The sequence below is a fragment of the Condylura cristata genome, unplaced genomic scaffold (genome assembly GCF_000260355.1).
Source record: "Condylura cristata isolate star-nosed mole 26May11 unplaced genomic scaffold, ConCri1.0 scaffold00013, whole genome shotgun sequence".
Classification (NCBI taxonomy): Eukaryota; Metazoa; Chordata; class Mammalia; order Eulipotyphla; family Talpidae; genus Condylura; species Condylura cristata.
The window spans coordinates 588,043-596,425 of NW_004567114.1; the positions used below are offsets into that span (position 1 = coordinate 588,043).

General features: G+C 60.7%; 1 protein-coding gene across 1 annotated transcript in view; it reads left to right on the forward strand.

Moving 5' to 3' along the window:
* The first annotated feature begins 7,261 nt into the window (after positions 1–7,261).
* Positions 7,262–8,383, forward strand: part of PPP1R13B (protein phosphatase 1, regulatory subunit 13B) — a 32,192-nt gene continuing 31,070 nt past the window's right edge. The window contains exon 1 of the mRNA XM_012724362.1: positions 7,262–7,283. The gene's annotated coding sequence lies outside the window, so the exon portion shown is untranslated. The remainder of the gene's footprint in view (positions 7,284–8,383) is intronic.

The following is an 8,383-nucleotide window of genomic DNA, read 5'->3' on the forward strand; positions in this document are numbered from 1 at the left end:
GGCGGCCTCCCGGGTCAGGCCCCGCGCGGCGGGGACCCCTGGGCGGCTGCGAGGCCCTTCCTGCGGACCCTCCGCGACCGGGGTCACCGGGGAACCGGGGTTGGCCCGCGGGAGGGGTTCGATCGAGGAATGGGTATCGGCGCGGTTATGGGGGTCCGGCGTGGTTGTGGGGGTCGGCCGGGGAATGGGGTCGGCGCGGCTATAGGGATCTGGCGCGGTTATGGGCGTCGACCCCGGGATGGGGTCGGCCGCGGAATGGGGGTCTGGCGCCGGGGATGGGGATCGGCGCGGTAATGGGGTCGGGTCCGGAGGCGGGTTAGGGGGGTGGCGGCCGGGAGGTAGGGCTCTCTGCAGCGAGATGGGAGCTTGTTTTTCCATCTGTCCTGGCGGTGGTCAGATGGGGGCGACCGGGTTTCCTGTGGCGCTCAATGGTTTGGGGTCTCAGTGCGCCCCTGGGACCCCCTGCCGGAAATGTGCCGGCATGGCCGTCGGTGCGGGCCCTGTGGGCTCCCTGGCTGGCGTTCCTGCTGGTGGCCCTGCCCGGGGCATCCCACCCCGCTTCTGAAATTCTGGGTCCCGTGGGGCTTGCGGGCCATGCCTGCACCGGTGCGCGGGGGAGCTGGCAGGGAGCTGGCCGCACTGGGGTCTGGAGGGTGAGCCGGTTGTAGGTGGTGCCGCCTTTGTCCTGCCCTCAAGGGGGCCCTTCTGCCAGAAGCTTCCTGGGGTTGCCCTCCTCCTGCCCCGCCTTTTCCTTTCATCTGAGTGTCAGTGGGTGTCGGGTTGTAGTGTTTTTAATCGAGCTTCTTGTGGGGGGTGTCATGACTTAGGACAAAGTGTGGGACTGGCGGTGCCCAGTGGGTGAATTGGCCTGTGGACTAAGAAACTGCTGAAGCGCATTTCAGTAAAGGAGCAGCAAAATCATGTCTAACCTTCCATTTCTACAGTGAAAAAAACACATTTCAGAAGGAAAGAGCATTCCTCTGCATTTCCAGCTGAAATACTGTTATTCTGCTGTGCTGCACCCAAGGACATTTAGATTAGACAGTTTTTCCGGAGCTTTCAAGTCATTTCCTGTCTCTTGATAATCCCACCTCCCCGGCTGAACTGGTTCCAGGAGCTGGGTGCAGTCTGCAGTCCCACCTGACCACTGATCCTTAGCGCCCACTGAGGCCGGGGCTTGTTGGGGTTCCAGACGTTTGGTTCTGAGTGAATGCTTGTCTGGAAATGGAAGAATTGGATGAGATCCCTAGGACTGAAGTCAAGGGCTGGTTCTGCCACTTTTTAGCTAAGTGACCTTGAACCAGTCGAGGTCTCTGAGCCTGGAACTCCCTTGAAAGTAGGCTTAAACATGTGGGGGCTGTCCTGAGGGCCAAAGAGGGTGATGTGGCCAAAAGCGCCCTCGAACAGAAGGCGGTGCAGCCGCTTCTGTTACTGTGGTTCCGGATTGCCAAGGTCAAAGTTTAACTGCCCAAGATAGGGCCTCTGGAAGCAGCTCAGCCTCCTGCCGCAGTCTGGATTTGGAAAGGTGCTGGGTGTTGGGGCTTTGACAGTTTTGACTGGATCCTAACATGGTTGGCTGATCCATGGTGCTACTACAGTAATGTGGACACACGCCCACAACGTACGTGTCACTGTGTGCGATGGTTGGCTCCGGGCTCCTCTGAGACCTGCTGCTGTTCAGGGCTCATTCAGACGGCTCCACCCACGGCCTTATCAGGTTTCCTTTGTGAGAAGTACAGTCCTCAAACTGGCTAGAGAGCCAGTCCTGTTAACTGTTACAGCACACTGCCTTTGCTCTAAAGTACCTTCTGGCACATGGTTTTCTCTTGGCCTGATTTGTGGCCTTTACTCTTGTTTTTCACTCTTGATCTTTAAAAACACTCCTTAGGGGATGAGTCCTTACACTGTTAACAGTTGGAGTCGGTTGTAAATTTTTTTTTAAAGATTTATTCATTCATACAGAACTGGGGTACAGACCAGAGATGCGGAGGGTAAGAGGATTCACCAGAGACAGAGTGGGGAGCAGAACAGGGGGCGGGCCAGGAGAGGTCTGTCATGCCATGTGGGTCACCTCCGGGGCAGGCGGGAATCAAACTCCTTCAGAAGGGGCTTTAGCTTCTTAGTGCTGCGCTTTAACCTGCTGCGCCACCAGGGAGGGCCCAAGTTGGTTGTAAATTTAGTGGAAGTTTTGGGAGCTTGGCATTTTTCTGACGTGAAACTATCACAACCATGCATGGAAGATAGAAATAAGATTTCCCACTTAGCTGTGTTGTGTATTTGTCATCACCGATGAGTCACCGGAAGGCTGGATCAGATGGTGCAGCGCTAACGTGCAAAGGCAACTTTCTAGTGAACACAGGAACAGTGTCTGCTGTGAACCCAGCGTGACAATAGTATGGTTTTAACATGTATCCTATGGAGGCTGACGCTTTGCCCGCGTGACACCCTATGCCGACTGCATGCCTCCCCTCAGGCCTGTGCGGAGGTGCTTGGCCTGCCCGCTCTCAGGGCCCCTGGGCATAGCTATAGGGCCTACATGGGACGGGGCTGGGGCCTGCCCGCTCTTCCCTGGGCAGCTTGTGTCTGCGGTCTTGCCGGCCAGCATGGCATGCTAGTGTTGGGGTTATCCTTTTTTGTCAGTAGGGAACCTTTGATCAAGCTTTGCCAGAGGGAAGCGGACTGAGGGATCTCGTCCTGCGGGCCCCCAGTCGGCCGAAGCATGCCTGAAGGAGGTTTCGTGGAGAGCAGCCATTCGGCCCGGGAGGGTGTGCTGTGGCTGGGCCCTGCTCCTCCCGGGGAGACAGTGCTTCTGCAGCCCGTGCAGGCGGGTGGGCGGGCACTTCTCCCGCGCAGTGTGGCTGCCTGGGAGCCAGCTGAGTCGGCCTCTCCCAGGAGCGCAGGAGGGTGCCGCGTGGCAGGGTGGCAGCGTTTGCTTTGCCCTCAGGAGGCAACTGTAGCTGGAGCCCCCCTTTACTGCCTTGCCAGCCTGTTCCTGGTCACTGCGGGCTTAGCTCAGGCCTGGCCCTCTGCCCTGTCCCTGCGTTTCTTGTTCCCGAGCCTGTGGAAGGCACCTCGGCATCGGAGTAGACCTTTCTTTCTCTTTTGTGCTTTTTTTTTTTAATAAGATTTATTTATTTATTTATTTATTTATTTATGATACAGAATTGAGGTACAGGCCAGAGGTGTGGCAGGTGAGAGGACTCACCAGAGACATAGCGAGGGGCAGAACAGGCAGACAAAATGCACTGCTGAGGGGAGCAGCGGGCGGGTCAGGAGAGGTCTGCCACGCCATGTGGTCACCTCTCTGCTGCAGTGGCTGCTCTTTAACCCATGTCCCACCAGGGGGGGCCTATCATAGTTTTTTTTTTGCAAACAAAAATTACAAAAATCTCACCAGTTGAAATAACGAAACAATTTTTAGCCTCCGGATGCCCAAAATGCCCAAGAGGGAAAAGCCACGCCTGATCATACAGGACACCACCTGCAGCTGCTGTGGTCACCGCTCTTGGGCCGGGACAGCTCAATGACTCTTGGGCGGCTCTGCCCGGAGCTGCTGTGCCTGGCACAGTCGTGTCGCTGGGCCCAAGGTGGTAGGGTGGGCGTCACTGTGGTCTGGAGACCTGAGGCCCAGAGCTGGGGGCGCCGAGCCTTGCTGGCGCGTGGTGCTGCCAGCCCCCAGCCCAGCCGCTCTGCAGCGCTTGCAAGGCCACACTGCTGTGGGCGTGAGCCGGGCTCCAGGTGTGGGAGCTGCCGGTGGGGGCGGAGGAGGCCGGGAAGCAGGTCTCTTGACTGGGACCTGACAGGAGGCGTGACCCATTGCGTGGAGCCTCACAGGCCGCGTCGGGAGGAGACTGGCATCTTCATGGGGCTGGCATGCAGGTGGTCTGGGGAGTGCAAGGCTGGGCGGGAGCCCACGGGGGTGGGGGGGGGCGAGAGGCTGGGCAGTGACCGGGCCCTTGGGTGGCCAACAGCCTGTAGCAGAGACAGGGCGTAGAGGGGCCTGGGAGGATGGTGCAGCGTGGACTGCGGCGTCGTGAGTGGCCCTGTGAGGACGCAGTCTCACAGTCTCGCAGTCTCCTGGGCGGTGCCAGCCTGCCCCGCTCAGCCTTGAGCGCCAGGCCTGGCGCCACCATTCACGGGTTCTCTGACCTTGGATGAAGCTGCTACACCCTCTGTTCCTGTCTCTAAACTGAGGGTGATGCAGTGACCTGTGGGTGCACCAGGCGGACCCTAAGGCCCTGCAGAAGAGCTGCCTGCACTGGGAAACGGCTGCTGTTCACGCCCAGCCCTCTGCCCACCGTTGCCATCTCTACCCTGGTCAGATCCACGTGGCCTCTAACTGGCCTTGTGACGCGCGAAGGCGGGAGGCTTTTATGTGTCTGCAGCCCCACGCCCGCCCGCTCCAGAACCTGCCCTGTGCTTGTTGCGGCCACACCTGCTGTTGTGGCTGCCCTGCGGGGGCTGCCCTTGGCCCATGGCCGCAGCTGTGGCGCTGGGCACTCCGCTGGCTGAGCGCCGGGTGTGCTGTGACTGTACTCAATGAAAGAAGTAAAAAGTAGTCTGGACCCCACTGTGGAGAGGTCGGGGGGTGTGGCGGGGCATGTGGGGGCACGGCACGATCAGAAGCCAGAGAGGCAGTCAGGATTGTAGGATTGAGGCCTCCAGTGGGGGCCAGGAGGGGCAGCCTGTGGGTGAGGGAGCACGCTTAGACACAGGCGGCCGCCGACCCCTCCCCGACTTGCACCGCAGGAGAGAAGGATCAGCTTGGCATTCCCGGTGGCCCCGGGGTCAGTCTCAGGCCTGAGTGTGACCCTCAGGGTGCAGCAGACCTGCTCCCCTCAACAGTGGATCTCAGTGGATCCGCCTGCTCTGCTCCCCCATCTCTGGCCTGCACCCCAGTTCTTCTATGCATAAATATAAATAAATCTAAAAACATAAATCCAGTCAGTAAAAGGTGAAGACGGAGCTGACGACGTGAGTGTGCGAGTGCCTGCGTGTGGGCGTGCGCCTGTGCCCCTGAGAGTGGGTGGGGGGAGGGGGGCTGAGGCCGCGGCCCGCGTGGCATTCCTGCGGCTGTGGGAAGGGAAGGGAGAGGTCTCCCACCCCGGCTGCCAGGCGGTTTCTACACAGGGTAGAAGGAAGAGGGTCGGAGGCAGGGTAGGGCTTTAGGTGAGGATGCCGGGCCCTGCTGGGTGCTGTGTCCCTGAGACGCGCTGGGCAGGAGGTGGGCCGGAGGCCAGCCCCGGGCGCCCCATGTGCTCAGAGCACTTGATGCGACCTGAGAGAGGCGGGGCCGTGCGGGGCCGCCATTTTCCTGGAGATGTGCACATGCGACCGCCCGACCGCCTCGGGTCTGCGTCTCCCGGAGAATTCATGGGTTCAGCAGCTGGCCTCACCACCACCCACCTCCCATCCTCTCAAACTGAAGTTACCGTTTGCAGGCCGGTAAGCGGAGTTGCGGAGCGCGTGGTGTCGGTGACGGTGACGTGGTTGCTGGAGCCAGCGAGGAGGCTGTCAGGGCAGTCGCGGGGGGAAGGGTTGGGGCGGGCAGGCCGGCTGCCTGTCGCGAGTCCAGCAGTGGGCAGCGGCCCTCTCTAGCACCTCCCTTCCCCTTTGCTCTGTGCGGCCTCACCTGCTGCATGAGACACGGCCCCAGGGGGCAGCGGGGGGACAGCACCCGGCTGGACAGTGCGGGCAGACGCTTCCAGCGCTGGCTGTGGGCCGGGCGGGGGTGGGCAGCCTGGCCTCGCCAGCACCCGAGAGCGAGAGAGCAGTCACTGCCTGTGGGCGGCGCCAGGAGGTAGTTAAGGTTCCACACAGGCCTGAGTCGCCAGAAGAGGGAGTGAGGGCAGAGCGCATGGGGCCTGCCGTGCAGAGCGCGTCCCACACGCAGGTCTCCGCCGGCTCGCCCGGCCACGCTCTGTGGCCCTGGCACAGGCGGCACGTGGACAGCGCTGGGAGGCCCCGGTTTGGGCCTGGTGAACCGCAGCCCCTGAGACGTGCTGCTCGAAGCCCTTCCGCGTGGCAGTGGCTGGGGTCTCGCTACAGGCAGTGGCCCGGGCAGTGGCACGTTGCTGGGTTGCTGCCCGCTCGTTGGCGCAGCGGTGCCGTCTGCAGTCGGCCGTGGGCTGCGTGGAGGTCACACACGGCCCACAGGAGAGCTTGGTGCATTCTGGGAAGCAGGCCCAAGTGCGGTGTTGGCCGGACACCAGTGCCCCGGTGAATGCGGCCTTAGTGTGTGGGAAGGAGAGAGGCGCGCCAGGGCTGCACACAGTGTCCGTCTGGAGAGGCTCTGTCCGCTGGCGCTTCAAGACGGCCACAGAGGCAGCCCTGCCTCTGAAGTAATCAGGTAATGACTGAAAAGGAGGAAAAGCCTTCGGGCTGGCGAGGCGCTGGGGCGCAGGGTCGCATCTCGACCGTCGGGAGCACGGATCCAGCGGCCGGCGCCTGGCTGGACGGAGGGGCCACTCCAGCCCACCGTCACGCGTCCAGCCACGTGACCCGCCGCACCCCATGGCTGGTGCCTGCCGGGCACTGTGCTGGTTCTGTGCTTCACCGTAAACGGGCACACGGCCTTGGCACATGTGTCGGTGGCGGCTGCTTGCCTCGTTCCTGCTGGAGCAAAGCGCCAGGCGGCGGCCGGTGCCGGGTTTGCTCTCCCACAGCTGCTGAGCGCACCACGCAAAGGCGTGGATTTTGGTTTGTTCTTTTGGCCTGATGTTTCAAATTGCCTGTGGCCCTGGTCTCTGGGACTGCGCTGCTGTGGGGGAACAAGGCCGCTTTTCTAGGACCCTCACCTTAGGGCCCCGCGCCGGGCATGTAAGGAGCCCTCACGTCCTGCCGCCTTCTTGCCGCCGCGCCCGTTCTCTTCCCCATTCAGAGTGGTGTCACGTGTGGTTCCGGTCATACCCGGTTGTGGCGTGGCTTAGTTTACCTTTCCAGAGCCCACGGATGTGGCCGCCCGCCTGCTGGGATGCCGAGGGCCCAGCGTCTGTCTCGTGATGTGATTCTGCCATGGTTTTGTTTTCTGGCTCTCTCTGTGGCTTGATTTTAGTTAATTTCTGTAATTTTAAACGTCCTCCGGACTTCCCTAACCTTTTCAGTGACCAAAATTACTGTCAGGCGTACAGTAAGAGGGAGGGAACCAGATGCCAGAGCTGCAAGCTGGCCTGCTGCCAGGCCTGCCCCCTCCTTAACTCAGTAAACAGTGTCACGAGGTCAAGGCTGCAAGGGACGGGAGCTGGGACGGGAATGGAGACGTGTCAGCCTGGGCTTTGTCACTGGTAAGACTGTTCTAGCTCTGTTAGACTGTCTCCTTCCCTTGGGGGCTGGGTGGTGGCCAGGTGTAGCCCTCCGGCCACCCTCCATGGACTCTGAGCTGGCCTGACCCCTGGCCTCTGTGTTAGCCTGAAGCTGCCTCTCGGCACATGCCTGCTCATTGAGTGAGACACATTGGTAAAGATGATGTTCTAAATGGCCACGCAGAGGGCCTCCTGGGGGTTCAGGGGCCAGTCTCAGCACTATGTTGTTGTCCCAGGCCCTGCGGCCTGAGTCTGATTCCCGCCAGGAAGTGACCACAGGGCGCAGCAGACCTCCCCTGTCTCCCCACTGCTCCCTCAGCAGTGGGTTTCAGTGGCTCCGCCTGTTCTGCTCCCCACTCAGTCTGTGGGGAGACCTCTCACCCGCCCTGCGCACTTCTGGCCTGCAGCCCAGCTCTTGTGTGCAAAAAAATAAACCTTTAAAAAAAAAAAACAAAAGAACTGGGGTACAGGCCAGAGGTGCGGGGGGTGGGTGAGAGCATTCCCCAGAGACAGAGTGGGGAGCAGAGCAGGCCGACTGATGGAAATACAGTGCTGAGGGGAGCAGCAGGGGAGTGAAGGGGTCTGCTGCCCCCTGTGGTCACTCCCTGGCCTGGGCGGGGGTGAACGTGTGCTGCAGTGGCTGCTGACAGCTTCGAGGTGCTGGCTTTGACCTGTTGCACCCTGAGGGAGGGCCTGGTATCTCAGTTTATGTGCATAATAAATAGATCTTTAAAGACAAAAAAAACAACTACCAGAAAATATTTTTTCTCTTCTTGCAAACAACTTCACGGGGTTTAGCGATGGCCTGTTGGGGCCCATCCCACTGGGGAGCAGCGGGGGCACAAGGCTGTGCCCCACAGGGCTGCGTAGTGGGTGCTCTGGCTCGCGCAGGTGACCGTTACCTTAGGGAACAGTCTTTATCTTGGGTTAGAATGTGGGTCTTTGTGAGAACATTCTGAGTAGCACCCAGTAGTGAGTGCACTGCTGAGTTGGAAGATGTTTGGCTGCAGGAAGGAGAGGGAGGAACCCCGGCCCCTCTCTCCTCTGCCGCGTGGAAACAGCCAGCCAGAGCGCCAGCCCCT